The sequence below is a fragment of the Microcaecilia unicolor genome, chromosome 6 (assembly GCF_901765095.1).
Source record: "Microcaecilia unicolor chromosome 6, aMicUni1.1, whole genome shotgun sequence".
Classification (NCBI taxonomy): Eukaryota; Metazoa; Chordata; class Amphibia; order Gymnophiona; family Siphonopidae; genus Microcaecilia; species Microcaecilia unicolor.
Window position 1 is genome coordinate 143,540,025 of NC_044036.1, and position 17,537 is coordinate 143,557,561.

The 17,537-nt window shown below is 43.5% G+C and overlaps 1 protein-coding gene across 3 annotated transcripts in view; it reads right to left on the reverse strand.

The window, feature by feature from the left end:
* Positions 1-17,537, reverse strand: part of PLXNB1 (plexin B1) — a 188,082-nt gene that overhangs the window by 123,360 nt on the left and 47,185 nt on the right. Inside the window, exon 1 of one of the 3 annotated variants that reach the window (XM_030205760.1) lies at positions 14,702-14,792. The exons of the other annotated variants lie outside the window; for them this stretch is intronic. The gene's annotated coding sequence lies outside the window, so the exon portion shown is untranslated. Of the gene's footprint in view, positions 1-14,701; positions 14,793-17,537 lie in introns of those variants that run through there. 3 annotated transcript variants of the gene reach the window in all.

Here is a 17,537-nt window from a genome sequence, read left to right on the forward strand (position 1 = left end):
CATTACAGATATCTTGAAAACCCAAGTGGCTGGATATGTCCTGAATACTGGGTTGAGAACCACTGGTATTTTACATGAGGAGATCACATGAACAATATCTTCTAACCTCCCATTTGTTAAGATTACTTGCAATAAACCAGGTGAGAAAGTTCTATGATGGTGAAAAGTTCCAATACAAATTCCAACAAAGATTCTGTGAGACACAAAGTGCCTTATATTGGGTTTAAAACCAGGAACACACAAGGGGCTGGATCACAGGATTAAATGCTCTTACTGCATTAAATCAGGCTCCATTTAAACTTGCTGAAACATGACATCTTAAATTTTATATCCTGGATAAGTTTCACATCACCAAGTAATACAATAACTTGAAATAGTAGGGCCGGCCTCTGAGAAAGAGTCTCTTTCACCAAATGTAATTAGAACCCTTGCAACTAAATTATGCAGTCAGCTGATGCACTTTCTCATATTCTACCATCATTTTCCAGTCCTACAGAGATGCTTTCTTAATGAAACCAGGGAGGGCCGGCGCTACCACTAGTTGGTCTGGGCATCTGCCTAGGTTGGCACCATTCCAGGGGTAGCACCGACTTGCCAATCAGGTCACTATAGAGAAGAATCAGTGCAGCCAGTACAAAATCTTGAGCACATGCTTGCACTCAACGCCTATCCCACCCCATCTGATAAAGAAAGCCAGAGGGGGTGGGCCATGGCCGGCCTTGAGTGTAGGCATGCACTCAAGACCCTGCATTGGCTGACCCTTCTTTGGTGAAGTAGGCATGGATGGACTCAGCAGCAACAGTAATATAGAGTGTGGCAGGCCTAGCAAGGGGAACAGAAGGGGCGATGCTGAACACTTCAGGGGGGTGAAGAGAAGGGAGGAGATTCTGGACACCTGGAGGGGAGGGGGAAAAGGGAATATGCTGGATACCTCAGGGAGGTGGAGAGAAGAGGGAGATGCTGGACACCTGAGATGGGGGGGGGGGGAAGAAAGGGGAGATATAGGATACTTCGAGGAGGGGTGAGAAGGAGGAAACACAGGACATGTTGGGGAGAAGAGAGAACAAGGAGAAGGAGAAATGCTGGACTATGTGGGGAGCACATGGCTGAAAGTCCTCCTAGGGTGTCAGATACCCTTAGGCTAGCCATGAAACCAGGGGCTCTCATACCTTCAATCTCATCTTCTTAGTATTTTCCAGCCTCCCAGAAGAACAGTCTCTTGTACATTTTAAATATATAGTACTGTCTGTCTATGAATTCAGTGTACCCTGATTTTTTTTCTCAGTCTCACTATAGGCCCCCGATCCACCATCCTTATCACACTTTACCCTTCCATCCAGGTCTGTCCCAGTACTGCATAATATTGGTGATTCTGAGCTTTCCTGTATTTTCCAAAAGGGAGAACCATGTCCTGCCAACCTGAACAATGTGCAAAAAGCAACATAGATAGGCACCCTGGGAGGTAATCACTCAGCAAAAAATAAAAAGGCAGACAGGCTCAGCCACAGTGAGGCAGGAGAAGATTGAAAACACCAATCCTTCTCTCCAGGGATTAGTTATGTGTGTGGCAGCCCTAGTGGGAATTAGAGAGGGTAAGAGTGGATGGGAGGTGGGAGGGGAGAGATGAAAGGAGGAGACTTGAAAAGCATGTTGTTAACAAAGAGAGAGCATGAGAAAAGTAGAAACCTGATTCAATACTAACCCATTCTGGCCTCAATGCAGAAAGCCGCGGGTTAGAAATTCTGCGCTAAACTCTACAGCACAGCGTTCTAATGCACATGCTAAAAAATAGTTTCACTCCCAATGCAGTAAACTAATGGCATGGAAATTGCAATTGCCGCAATATAAGTAAATGTCTCCCTTCCTGTCAGGGAATGAGTAGGTATTGGCCTGTGCACCGACAGGAAGGTAGAAAAAAAATGCTGAACCCCCTAAATCCCATCCCTTACCCTTTTCACAGAGGTGCCCTAATGGCTATCCAGCCCTCTCAACCCTTCAAATGTCCCTGGTGGCCCATGGCCCCTTGACCCCCCAACTCTCACCTTGAAGATTTCCCTGGTGGCCCATAGCCTGCGGGCACCCCCGCCTCTAAAAATATACTGGAAGCCCAAACTGATGCCCCCCCCCCCCCCCAACATGATTACAGTGTCAGTAATGCACAATGGTACATGTGCACCATCAACTTGAGAAGAAGCATCTTATATTTTTTTTGTTTTTCAGCTCCACGGCACCAGAAAATGTGTTGGTGCACCACCAACATAAAGATTCACCCAATGCCCCTTGTCCCAATACCCACACAACTCCCCAACTCCCTCAGAAACCCCAGCACACTTTTATCGTTTATTTATTTACTATACCGCTACTTATTGTATCGGCAAAACAGAACAGTTTACATTGTAAATATACATTTAAAACACAACATACAAACTAAGAAATCCAGTATTTGATAGGAAAGCACAGCAAAACAGAACATCTATACTGGAGGAGTAAATAAACAAATACAATACCATTCATACTAAAACAATCAAGATTATAATGCTGCATTTTGAAAGCATCTATTTTCTTTCCCTTTGTCATGCGATGTTTTCGAAGGTATTCTGAAAGAAATACGTTTTTAAGGCTTTATGGAAGCAGTTATATGATTCTTCTAGTCTAATTACTTTTGGGAGGCAGTTCCATAGTGTAGGGGATACGAAAAAGAGAGGAAGGATGCCAACTCACTCCTGCCTTTATACCACCATCTTGGATAACGGTGGTGAATGGCACTGTGCGGGGTCAATCTCCAAATAAGGCGATTATGCCCCAGCATATTTTTGGTCGGGGGGAGGGAGGTACAAGGGGCGATGGACCACAGCCCCCAGGGTAGGATTTACATATGTCCAGATTTCCTTGTATATATCCTCCTTTTCAGGGTACTGTCAGGGGTCCAGACAGTTTTTTCTAGCCAGCCCATTTGTCCAGGTTCTGGGATGGTGGGCTGGCTGGTTGGTGGGCAGGCTGACAGATGGGTGGGCTTCCATTCTCCTTCCCCCCCCCCCCCAGCACACTTCACTCTTTCCTGCCCACTGACGCTAACCTCCCTACTACCACTGCTTCTTGAAAATGGCTGCCGAGAGTTCAAATGAAGGCTTCGTGAGACTTCGTGGAAGTCTTTAGAGGCCACTGCTCAAAGTCTGGAGAGAGCCCTGGTGCATGAACCCCAGCCAAGGATCATCACTGCATTGACCAGACTAGAGAAGTTGGGATGAGAGAGGAGATACAAAATAGAAAGAATTCCATCTCATAGCATCATTGATACCAGCCCTGGTTCTGACTGCGGCAGAAGCCCAAAGAGACATGAGAAAATTGATGAGTCAAAAAAAGATAGCAAAGGAGGAGGAAGATGAGGGGCATGAAGGGATGAAAGCAGGGCTTTCTGCTCAACACTTTTCTGTAAAGTACAGTAGTGTCATAAAACTAGAATCACTGAATTGTACAACTGCACTATCAAAACCTTGGAAAGTTAACGAAAAGTGAATATCTTTCTTTTTTTTTGGGTCCCATGAACCACCTTTAAAGGGTCTGGATTCCACAGTCAAAGAAAAGGGGAGTGACAGAAAAGAAATACTTGTACAAAAAGAAGATGTGTGGGTTCAGAGAAAAAGAAATTCGACGCCAGCATGGATACGACTCTAATGGCTTGAAATGAGGCAGAACGCTTTTGGATAAATGCCCTACATGCATTAGCAGGACAAGACACCAAGCACAACAGGGAGGTTCAGAACAATTTTACACGAGCCAATAGGAAACCAACTCAAGTGAAAAGCCTACAGCAGAACTTCTTTGAAACCTCTCATGATGTTATTGAGACCCAAGCTACCCTGTTGGTCTCATTTTTGTCTGATCAAGATAAATTTATGCCGGCCGATATTCGTCAGGCTGTTTCTGATGACCGGAATTAAATATCTGGGTTTTTATGGCCAGCTTAAACTTAACAAGCCAAGTTAATATTCAGCACCGGCTGCTTATGTTTATAGCTGCCAAAGATTGGCCACTAAACTTAGAGGCCCTTTAACTAAGCTGCGTAGGAGCCTATGCGCATCCAACATACATCAATTTGGAACTACTGCCCGGCTACCGCAAACCTCGGGTGGTAATTCTATTTTTTACGTGCATCCGATACGCGCAGCAGAAATTTTTCTACCGCTTGGCGCTAACTGGGCGGTAACAGGCAGTGTACGAGCACTGACAATTACTGCCCAGTTAACAAACGAGACAGGCCGGACGGTGTTGAGGGCTTTTTTAATAATTAATTAATTAATAAAAAGGTTCTTTTGTGGACACCCTGCGCAGGTTTTTCCTGACGTTCGTAAATCTACACAGAGTTGTTTTGAAATGTTTCTTTTGTTAATCTAGAATGCTAATGCTTGGAGCTACTTTCTGTAAAATTTAAAACCCATCTTAAAATACAGTAGAACTCTGATTATCCGGATGTCCAATTATCCAGTTTGCTTCTGTTCTTTATCTTTTCCATTTTTTTATCATAATCCCTGTATCATAGGTATCACATTCTGCCTGGTGTACAGTAAAAGATGTTATCACAAATCGCTTGATATTTTTCCCATTTATAATTGAAAACAAAAAATAGTGCTCAACATGTAACTGTCAAAGTATATTCTCTTTTCAAAAAGGAATGTCCAATTATCCGGATTTATGATTATCCGGACCACCCCCTGCAGTGAATAGTCCAGATAATTGGAGTCCTACTGTATATCTTTTTGAAAACATGTTTGGTTTTCTCAACCCAGTCTTTGGACACACGCAGCCAGCCAGATTTTCAGGATACCCACAATGAATATGCAGGAGATAGATTTGTATACAATAGAGGCAATGCATGCAAATTTATCTCATGAATAATAATTGTGGGTATCCTGAAAACCTGACTGCCTGGATGTGTCCTGAGGACTGGGTTGAAAACCCCTGAGTTGGACTGATGTAAACCCGGGTGCATAGTCTTGTTTTCCATTCCTATATTTTCTTTTCTATTTCATCAGTATTAAATTAACCTCTTAAGTTTTGGTAATTTTTATTGCACATTTATCGCTCCTTGTGCGCCTGTCTTGTTATGTCTTTTATTACTCCATGATTTTAATTAGAATGCGTGGTATGTCAAAGGAAATTGAACTTTGAACCTTTCTTAAATTTACATGCAAATGTTTAATTATATATGAAAATAATTAATAGGTTTTTTTAAATCCTGCACAATTGGAAACTGTTATTCATGCAAGACAAGGTAGGAGCTAGTATTGCTTAGTTAACAATATCCAGGGGCTGTATTTGTTACTCAAGGGTAATTTATCCTTTATTTTCCTAATAGGTTTCCAGATTGGACCATCTCCTCTCCGGTTTATGTGGGTGGGATTGGCACAGGTCTTTAATTTATTTAGCGCGTTCTCGTTTCTCCTGACTGCCTTATTGATCCATTGTCAATGATTCTTTATTGTGTGTGAAAACTTTTGCTAAATGAAAAAGAAAGAAAACCCTACAATATCCTCCTCGGGGCTTTTCTCCTGGGAACAAAGGAGGGGTGGAATCATGGGAGATTAATATAACCTCATAAAATATCCACCGCTCTCTCACCTTGGGAAAACCTGCTCATAGTCTAAATAAGCAATTTGTCTCAGAGTGTGCATGTCTTCTAGTCTAGCAAAACCCGTGTAAGGGTAAACGGGAGGCATGCACTGTTCCTCATCCATCAGCACAGTTCTGACGTTTTCAGGTGCTTTTTGTGCAATTAAAATCTTTCATTAGTCAACATCTTCCCCATGAAAAGCAGACAAGGGCTGTCCCCAGACAAAGAGAGCAGGCCTGTGGCACAAAGGCATCAGGAGAACTGTCATTTTACCTCTGGCCTGCTGCCACCACCTTATAAAGACAAAAGAATTGCTATACTGAGTCAGACCAGGTCCCTCTAGCTCACTAGCCTGTTTCCAACAGTGGCCAATCGGAGTCACAATTACTTGGCAGAATCTTCCAAATTAGTATTACTTGGCAGAATCCTCCAAATTAGTAAGATTCCATTCTACGGACTCTAGAGGGAAGCAGGGTGCATTTTGACAATCACATGACTGTCCATGCCTTTAACAGGATGACAAGCACAGAAAAATAAAACTGAATATTATGAGTCTAAGGATTAAAGCATCCCTAGAAATCCCCTTATTTCAACTTCAAATGAGGATCTCATTAATTTTAGAATGCTGCTAACCCACATGTAGATCCAATATTTCTTACATCAAATGCTTGGGTTACTATTCCAAAAGGACTTATCCGTATCGTGGATTCCAAGGAACTATGAGCACAGAAAAGGGTTGTAGTTGTTACGTGCCATTGAGTTGATGACTCATGGTGACCCTATGAATAGTTGTCCTGAGCTGTGCTTGGTCTTCATTGAGGTAGCTAGTTGTTAATAGAGTGACATCCACAGTTATTGTTGCTGAATGAATCCATCACATTGCAGTCTTCCTCTTTTCCATTCATCTTCAACTTAGCCAAGTATGTTGTCTTTCTCTAATGATCTTTCTCTTCCCATGATAGGTCTGAAGTGTGAAAGTGGAAGTCTTCTCATCTGAGCTTCCATGGAAAGCTTAGGTTTGATCTCCTCCAATACAGATTGATTTCTTCTTTGGGCAGTCCACAGTATATGCGGTATTCTCAGGGCTTTTTTTTGAGGGGGTACTTGGGGGTACTGAGTACTGGCACCTTTTCCATTGCTAAAATTGACCCATGGACCCCAAGTTTGAATGAAATAGCTCAGGCTCTACACACCAATTCTGCCTTGCTATAGATTCTGACTGATTGCGGGGGGCGTTCCAAGACGGCTGCAGAACCGGAGGCTTAATAGGACGCTCTGAACTCTTGGGCAACGAAATTTCAGCTGAATCAATATGCCGCATTCTAAATGCAAGGGAATCCTGAGGACAGTGCCTCTGCCTAACTCAGCGTCTTCCCCAGCCCAATCGAGTTTAGAATGCTACTTCCCCGGGACCTCCAAAAAACAAGAGGGAGAGGATCCCATAGCGGGAGTACCTGGAGAAGCAGATCTCCTGCCGGGAGATGAAACATCCCTCTCACCACCATCATTTTCAACTAATCCACCTTGTCCAGCGACGCGGGCAGCCCTAGAGGGAAACCCCTCCAATTCCGGAAGTGTGTTGGAGACGGTGGCCAGCGAGGACCTAGGGCTGCAACAGCAGACGCCGGGACCCGAAGGAGTTTCTCATTCGGAGAAAAGAATAGAGGTGACATTAGAGGCGATTTGGGCAAAACTGGAAAGTATGGATGCTACTTTACAGAAATCCTCAGGTGATGTACACACTTTGAATAATAAGTTTGAAGAATTAAAAATGACTATTGAATCTGCGAAACGTGATATGTCTGAGCAGGTAGCTTCAATATAAAAGGATGTTAATTTGTTTAAAGAATTTAAAAATACTGCCATTAAAGATAACACTGAGATATGGAGAAGAATCGAGCAGATGGAAAATTACAACCGCCGCCTAAATTTACGCCTCTTAAATTTTCCTAAGTTACTGGGGATAGCACCAGTAGAAACATTTCGTAGATACTTGAATGAAATACTGAAGATTCCTCTCGATGCTATCCCACCAGTTAATAAAATATATTATATATCTATGGTAATACTTCGCTTGATTTACAGAATATATCAGAAATATTAGAACAATCCTCGGAGAAAATAATAGAGAGAGCTACACTGTTAGTTTCCCTGGTATTTGAGCAGGACTTGAACACAATTTTAAGGCTTTACTTTAGGAACTCCTCTATTCAATTTTGTGGAGCCAAAGTGTGGATTTTCCCAGACGTGACCAAACAAACCCAACTGAAAAGAAAATCCTTCTTGACACTGAAAACGAGGACAATTGATATTGGGGGAACTTTTTTCTTGGCATATCCATGCAAATGCGTGGTTAAATTGAGTCAAACAAAATATACTTTCTATGCACCGGAACAACTTAAATCGTTTATAGATTCTAAACAATTGAAATAATAATTAATTTTGGAGGTCTGTCAGCCTTGTTTATTGAACCTTTTTCTTTTTTGATAACTTCTCAGATTTCATAACTCCCCCCTCACATCTAGAGGTCTAAGAAAACGTATATTTATATTTCTTCTTTAGTTTTAAAGTTTATATTCTCAATAGTTAAATTGCTGTTTATTATCAAATTTAAATCTGAATATGATTATGTGAATATTATTGAGAAATGTTATTTGTATTTTTGCTGTGTTTTTGATTACAAGTTTAATACTTGTAAAAGTTTGTTAAAAATTTTAAATAAATAAATAAAGATTCTGACTGATTGCAGGGTCCTGGCTTTTGTGGGGTGGGTCCCTCAGTGATCACCCCACCCCTGAAAAGTGGCTTGACATTTGAGTTCTGGCTCCTTTTTTGCTAGAAAAAATGCACCGAGTGTTCTTCTCCAGTACTGTAATTCAAAGGCATCAATTTTCTTCCTGCCTTGCCTCTTCACTGTAAGTTTTGCATTTGTGTAGCAACACTGTACAAATAAGCAGGTAGGTGTGTAACCGTGAGTGCAGTGGTGTTGAGTATGGAAAGAGTAGAAAAGAGTCTTCAGATTAAGAGATCACACAGCCTGTAGTGGTGGAGCTTAAACATTGACCAGGGTGTTGTCATGTTCTGGGAGGGATGGTCTTAAACACTGCCCACAGTCAGGGGAAGTTACATTACAGGTTATGGGACCTGTAAAGGCTTTACAATATCTCAACAGTTTAAGTACATAAGTACTTAAGCATCGCCATGCTGGGACAGACCAAGGGTCCATGGAGCCCAGCACCTTGTCACCGACAGCCAAAAGAACAAGCAATTTGTCCCGCCCATCCTAGAAATACTGTATTATTCCCTCGTCCATTCAATAACATTCTATGGCCTTTTCCTCCAGGAAGCCGTCCAACCCTTTTTTGAAGTCCGCTAAGTTAACCGCCTTAACCACCTTTTCCGGCAGCAAATTCCAGAGTTTAACTACACGTTGAGTGAAGAAACATTTCCTCCGATTCGTTTTAAATTTACCACACTGCAGCTTCATCGCATGCCCCCTTGTCCTAGTACTTTTGGGAAGCATAAACAGACGCTGCACATCGACCCATTCCATTCCACTCCTTATCTTATAGACCTCTGTCATATCTCCCCTCAGCCGCCTTTTCTCCAAGCTGAAGAGCCCCAGCCTCTTCAGCCTATCCTGATAGGGAAGTCGTCCCATCCCCTGTATCATCTTTGTCGCCCTTCTCGCACCTTTTCCAATTCCACTATGTCTTTTTGAGGTGCAGCGACCAGAATTGAACACAATACTCGAGGTGCGGTTGCACCATGGAGCGATACAATGGCAGAATAATATCCTTATTTTTGTTTTCCATCCCTTTCCCAATGATACCCAACATAGCCACAGGTGCCATATTCATAAACTCACAACCTGCAGAATTTTGGTCCTCAAGATTTATAGGTTATCCATATTAGGCATATTTGCTTACAGTACAGTAGATGTAATAGAACAAGTTAATGGGTATAGCTCAGTTAACCCCCCCCCCCCCCCCCTCAAAACAACAGCACTGTTTGCAGCCCTTGAAGACCAAGGTTATGCTACCTTCTACCTTCCACCCACTACATCCCAATGGCACCTCCAGAGAATAGAGATAGTATGTTTGCAGTTTATAGTGAGAGAGTGTGCAGGGCTCCGACAGTGATGATGCAAGGAGGTTAGGAGAGAAGGTGGAGAGGAGACAGACAAGGACAGGGTTGGTGTAAGGCAGGGGTTGTCAACCTAGTCCTTGGGATACACCTAGCCAGTCAGGGTTTTGAGATATCCACAATGAATATACATGAGATAAATTTGCATGCACTACCTCCATTCTGTGCAAATCTATCTCATGCATATTCATATCCTGAAAACCTGACTGGCTAGGTGGGTCCCCCGGACTGGGTTGAGAACCCCTGGTGTAAAGATATTGAGCACACTAGGTGAACCTTCAGCCTTATGCCCCCCCCCCCCCCCCCCCACCCATCCAGTGAACTTTCAGGCCCCTAATCTACCCCTCCAAGACATCATGCTTTTAACCATTAAACTGTGCTGCATATATGTGTGTATCATGCTGAAATAATGAGGACAATTTCCAAAAGTCATTTCCTGCAGATAAAGGCATTCACTGATGGTTCTTTGAGTTTGCTTGGCCATCAGGACCTATTGTTTTGCTTTGGCTGCAGCTGCTCTTTGCTCCCCCCCCCCCAAAAAAAAAAGAAGCTGCTGCCCTAGGTTGGGTCGGCCCTGAGGAAGGGATAAGTTACTGGACAGTAAAAATTCCACCATCTTATATGTTAATGAAGGATTCCAAACAATGGCCACTCAATGAACAGGCTCTTAATATATTCTTATCCACTAGTGAAAGTCTGATGGAATTTCAGCACTCTTTAAGATATGCATAAGAGAGATATTACTTGTCCCTGCACTCTAGCAGAGAATGATAAAGCTGCCACCAACATAATGCCTCTAGGGCACGCACAACTTTATGGATTTCCAAATCACAGACAGGACACCTTCTCAATTTACCAACTTTGACAGTTGCGGAGACCTTACATGGCAAAAAAGGCTGACTCTCACTGAGGGACTGAAATGAATCCAAGGGCAAACATACTCCAGTATAATAAAATAGGTTTTTCACCTTCCTTTGAACTTTGGTGACCTCAGTGAGGTAAATGACTGATGTCAGAACTATGAGTACCAGACTTGGTACAGATTGTGAAGAATGCTGAAGAGCACATTTATCATTTCTCTCTCTCTTTTCCGCCACTGCCACCTCTTCCTCTCTTGCAAATGCTTCTTCCTTAAAGCTTCTGTATCATTCTGTCTCTTCAGTCTGCAAACATCTTTCAGGCAGTGACAGACAGGGTGGGTGGAGGGATGGACAGGCTATTTGAAAACTGCACGTTCCTACAGGTAAAAATTCAGCCTGATGGTTCTTTGAGTTTGCTTGGCTGTCCAGACCTATAGTTTTACCTTAACTGCAGCTGCTTTATGTCAACCCCTTTCCCCCTTCCTCAAAAAGCTGCAACCCTAGGAGATCACCTAGTCTGTTTTATAGTTAAGATAAGATGTCCTGGTAATAGATCTACAGTGAGTAGGGTCAGAAAGAGATGCTGTACAGGTCACCTGACTTTCTTCAATGTCCCCATGCAACTCTCTAATTTACACCAGGTGTCATCAGACGTAAGTGCTGCATCCAAAGTTAGGCACAAGAGTCACGCTAAGCTAGTATTCTATACAGGAGCGCACAGAGCAACCCTTGCAGAATGCTAGTTTAGCGTGGATCTTCCCAGCGTGTAACTTTGGGCATCATTTATGGAATTCCACCCTTAGAATCTTAGCAAGTTAGGTTTATATAGTAATTGTAACATAAGAGAGGGGAAGAATGCCCCCCCTCCCCACCGTCTTGGTTAAAATTAAGTCTGTACCACTCTCTGCTTCTCACGTTGGAACAGCCAGACCAAATGTCTGAAGGTGACCTTGAGAGGATGCATGAGGAATAAAAAAGGGAGCATTCATGCTCTGCATGGAACAGGCATCCTTAGGGTGGGACACGTCCAAGGAATGAATGAGTCAGACACATTTTTATTTCCTGCAGCTCCCAGGAGAGTGAATGAATAAACACCAACAACCCAGCAGCAACCCGCCTGAAGCAGCTCTCAAGGGCCAGGGATAAGCAGAGCTTCCCAAGAGGACCAGGAACAAGAGCAGCTGTGCAAGATGCATATCAGAGATTAATCTGGGCAGTTCACATGCTGAAAGTAGTCCGAATGTGTACAAGCTCATTAACCATTGGGTTAGAGAATTGGCTGTTAATGTGATCTTTACACTGATAATACTTACTAGAGTCCCAGGTGATATAATGCAGTTTGCTCTCAAGGTATCATGGTGATCCTGTCTACTATTATCCCATAAAGCAATAATGCAGGAGGCCAGTCTGATGGTTCAGAGGGGAAGTCCTGCTTCTGCCCTTTGGGCCAGAAGTAGCAGGGGATACAAAAAAAGCAGTGTTAATGTTTTAGGGTCCCCCCATCCACCCACCGGGAGCAGCCATGTTTATGATACACGTGTTGGCTTGCAGAGGAAACCACTGTCTGTAGCTACTGGTCTCAGACACTGGCTGCAATGGCTCACATAGATGGGAGAAACTGAGAATCAAGATTACACAATTAGGAAAATCCTTGGAGAGCTGGAAGTGAAGGATCAGGGTGCCTGGCCCCAGTAGGAGCTGGTTCCCATTGAGAAGGAAACACCAGGGAAAGAAAGCAAAAACAAACCAACAAGTGCAAGCTGGCTTCCTTGTTGGAACATCATGAAATCTGAACGGGTACTTTGCTGACCGACACTGGGTTATGCCTGGAAATTCAATGCCAGGCTACGACTGGGTTTCGGCATTGAATTTCTGGGTTTGCGGAGCCTGCTGAAGAATAGCAGGTGAAGTGCAATATTATTATTATTATTATTTATTGCATTTGTATCCCACGTTTTCCCACCTATTTGCAGGCTCAATGTGGCTTACAGAGTTTTGTTATGACATAGTCATTCCAGGATGTCAGATACAATTCGTAATGTACAAAGGTTAAGAAAGGGTAGTGAGAAGGAGGGTATTAGGCAGGATAGTATAGAAGGTGGACTTTAATAGATGAGTGAGCTGGTAGGTAGTTTTGTAAGGTTATGGGTTCTCTTTGTAGACCTTGTTGAAGAGATGTGTCTTCAAAGATTTGCGAAAGTTAGTTATTTCGTCAATAGTTTTCAGGGCTTTACGTAATGCATTCCACAACTGCGTGCTCATGTAAGAGAAGGTGGTGACATGTATCAGCTTGTATTTTAGTCCTTTACAGCTGGGAAAGTGCAAATTGAGAAATTTGCGAGCTGATCTTATGGCGTTTCTGGGAGGCAGGTCCACGAGGTTTAGCATGTAGATTGGGGCGTCTGCATGAATGATTTTGTGTACAATCGTGCAGATCTTGAACGCAATGCGTTCCTTGAGTGGGAGCCAGTGAAGCTTCTCTCTTTGCACTTTCATATTTAGTTTTTCCAAATATGAGTCTGGCGGCGATATTCTGGGCTGTTTGGATTTTTTTGATAGTCTGTTCTTTGCAGCCAGCGTACAGTGCGTTGCAGTAGTCCAGATGACTTATTACCATTGACTGTACCAGGGTACGGAAGATGTGTCTCGGGAAGAAAAGTTTTACTCTTTTGAGTTTCCACATGGAGTGGAATATCTTTTTCATCGTGTTCTTCAGCGCTTAACTGGCTATGGCACACCGCATGAAGATAGGACTGACTTTTATATTGTCCTACTTATGTGGTACTTTGACCAGTTAAACTGCTAAATATCGGCACTTAACTGGCCAAGTGTCGACTCCTCCCTCTGAACACCCCCAAAATAGTCGATTTACAGGTAAACACTAACCAGACATTACCTGTTAAGTGCCACTGAAATGATCGATTAGCTCCGAACAATATCGACCTGCAAAAATATTGCCTGTCATGTGGCCTTCGCTTGCACACTCACTTTCTCATTCTAGAGAGTGCGCCAAAAGTTTGGCACCACTTCAACACATAACTTCCACACTACGAATGCAATTATGCATCAAAATGGGGATGAATTGAGGGTCTTAGACGCCATTCTGTAGTTTGGTGCCTGAGTGAGTAACTTGAAGGGGCTGTTCACATGGGAAGGGGCTGTTCACCTGGGAAGGGCATAGGAAGCGATGTCAGCAACTTCTAGATTACTGTCGGTTACGTTCACAAGATGCCACATTTAGGCTTGCACCAGAAGCGTAGCCAGGTTGGGATGCCAAGGGGAGCAGAGAGCAGACTGTGTAGGCACATGTGCGCACTACGTAAGCATGACAGACTGCTGAAAAATAGGCAGTGCCATCGGCAGTCCATTTGGGGTGGAAGAGTAGCCTAGTGGTTAGTGCAGCAGACTTTGATCCTGGGGAACTGGGTTTGATTCCCACTGCAGCTCCTTGTGACTCTGGTCAAGTCACTTAACCCTCCATTGCCCCAGGTACAAATAAGGATCTGTAAATACCATGTAAACCGCTTTGAATGTAGTTGCAAAAACCACAGAAAGGTGGTATATCAATCCCATTCCCATTTGAGAGAGCAGTCGTTCTCATGGTGCCCCACCTAGCCATGCCTCTGGGGTGCACATTTATGCCTGCTATTGACATGGCACAAGTGGGTGCATCTAGAGGCTCAACAAAGAAAACAGGAACACAAAACCCTCACGTATAGTCCAACAGTCACAAAAAAGAAGGGGTAAACTGAAGACTTTCAGGAGCCAGTTATAGGTGTGATACATTTCTGTATTGACTAATGGAATATAGCAGATACTGTGTTTCTGATTTTGCAATAGTTATTTCAATTGTGGATGTAAACACACAATTTTATAACTTTTTATCCTTTTTATGCGTTTTGTCTATCAGTTTATAATGTTATGGACTTACCCTGCTGAAACATGGTCCCATGTCAGGTCCTATCTTACGAGCTGCTTTGGTTAATAAATACTTTCTCACCTATAACTGGATCCTGGAAATCTCTGGTCCACGCCTAAGGTCGACAAGTTCAGCTCCAGCAGATAATGAAATCACTGTCCATACCTGAGGGAGGAACGCTGGTCCTTCGAGCATAAGACATTCTTTTCCTGGACTTAGAAGCACGACAAGGGTCAGAATTCCAAATGAAACAAGCCACCAGCTGCCTCCAAGCCCAGAGCTGTAAGGAAAATAGATTTCCCCCCCCCCCCCCCCCAAGCCTGGAAAGAGAAGGGACCTCAGCAGGATCAGAGGCCACTGTGGTGCTCTTTCATTAATCTGCAGCAATCAGTAGGATACAGCCACCCATCTGCCTGACTTTCTCCCCCCCCCCCCCCTCCTTTCACCAGAAGCAGAGACTGGGCTACTGCATAGGCAAAGGAACAAGGAATGCAAGTGAGAGTTGAAAGCCGCACATTTCAGGGTAGGTGTGTCCTGTTTATTGCACAATGTTCCTGTATTCCAAGTTTCTGAATGCTGCACTGTTGTACAGTCATTGAATAAGAAAACGAGCCAGGAGAAAATGATTCTTAACTCAAGAGGAGCTGAATATGTGAAAGGTGGGAAAGCATTTTGAAACTTTATACGCTAGCCACAAACCTTTCAGAAGACAGGAATATGCTTTTTCCTTAGTACACCCCTTCCTTGTGCATCATCTGACTTTAGAGCAGTGGCTCCCAAACCTGGTCCTGGAGGCACCCCAGCCGGTCAGTTTTTCAGGATATCCACAATGAATATAACATGCAAATCTCTCATAAATATTCATTATGGATACCCTGAAATCCAGAATGGCTAGGGTGCCTCCAGGACCAAGTTTTTCAGGACATTGGGATATTGGACCCAGGGAGAGAGAGAACTGTGTGTCAGGTTTCACAAGTCCTATGGCATTGAATCACTATAACTTAATCCTGGTGATAGTGAGACAGAAGGGCAGTGAAGAACCATCAATGACTATCTTTCACTTTGCTATGAGAAAGATAGTAGGGCAACCCATTCATCCTGACCAGGTATAAGGATCAGAAAAAAAACAAATCTCCCAGGTCTCCACTCTAATTTTTTTATGTACAGCTTCCAATTCCGATTTGCCTGGGATACTGGAATCTGCTGCTTTTCTCAAAGTGGTCTCGATGAGAGTTCTACCTCCACCTTACGGAGAAGTGGCAACAAGTTGGGAAATGTATTGCACTTGCCACGGCTGCCGGATGCAGCTTTAGTTATTGATAGCATAGGCAACTGCACCCAACACCAAATTGTGAAAGGCACCAAAGCCTTCAGCATGGGTGCCAGTGCTACACCTTGGCATGGTTGGGCTGAAGATCACGCTATAGTAGCTATTCTTCTTCAACCAGAAACTTGTGGGGCCTTCCAACACTTGCACACTAACAGACCCTGTGGTGTACAGCAGCACAAGGAGAGCAGAAGTGACTGAGAGAAGGCAGAACAACCAAGAGACGGCACCAATCAAACTTTATCGAAGAGCAGACCCAACAACAGAGCTGAGTTTCGGCATGTAATGCCTGTATCAGAGGTTATACTTTGAAACTCGGCACTTAACCAGCCAATGTTGACTCCTCCCTCGGAACACCTCCAACATTATGGTTGCTGTCCACTTCTAAGTACTTATGAACTTTCCCTTGGGCTCTATTGCAAGAGTCTTTCAAGATTTTGAACAAGTTCGCTATCACATAGGGGAAACTTTGGAGTGGACAGCAACCACGATGTTGCACACTTTATCCTTGTTTTAAAGACTATGACCCCTGATGTAAGCATTGCTTACCAAAACCTGGCTATGTTGGGTCACCAATAACGTTTGATTGATGATATCTCTTGATTGTTCTAGCTTCTCTCAGGAGGTTAAGAGAGCAACAAGGGAAGATCCAGGCAGAGTTAATCAGGAGAAAGGAAGCTCCCTTCTCTGGTGGGGTTTTTTTTTTTTGGGGGGGGGGAAGGTGTTGGTGGGGGGAGACCACCTTCTGTGCTCATAACTGAAATCTGGGCCTATGGGCCGGAACCAAGGCGTTTTCCAGTGACTGTATCTGTCCAGTCTCTGAGCTCTCCAAAATTATCTGCAGCAAATTATAATTCAGCTGCAGGAGGAAAAAGGCAAATGCAGGATTAAATATCACACCTGATCCGAGCCAACAGCATCTCCAGGCTCAGGAAAACACTAGCGACTGTTCCACGTCACATGTGTATGTGTGAATGCATCATGCATGCTATGCTGTATGTAAACATATGACCTTGTATGCAGGCATGCATGTGCTGCGAACTGTTATAGCCATCTGTACGTGTGTATATATTCACACAGGTAGAGGTGAGCATGCAGTCTCTGAATGACTGTAGGTGGTGACTGCACTCACTCATACATATTCATATCTGAATATGAGTATAGGTGTCACCTAACAGTTAGAGCAGTGGGTCATGAATCAGAGAAGGCAGCATTCAAATCCTACTGACACTCCTTTGATCTTGGGACTCTCCCTTGCCTCAGGTAGAAACTGAACACTGTATGTGTCTGAGGATGTGGAAATCCCTACTGCAATATGCCTCGGGCTATTATTGAATAGATGTGAGCTAAATTCAGATCCCTTTTACTTTCCTCTCATGAATGTACAGAATTTGTGCACTTTCATGTGTGTCTGTGTATATGTGCACTGGAGACAGGCTGCTGTTTCATATTGTTCTCAGAATGGAACAAAAGAAAACATGTCCAAATGTCAGTATCATGTGATATTTTTCTATAAACCAAAAGGTACCGAACAGAGAAGATCCCACAATAATGGCAGGCAGTGCACAAATAAGTGGGGACGAAGGAAGGCTAGACAACCCTCAGGATCAATAATGTTTATTGCTATGATAGATATAAAGCACTACAAAATATGGGGGAGTGGCCAAGATGGCG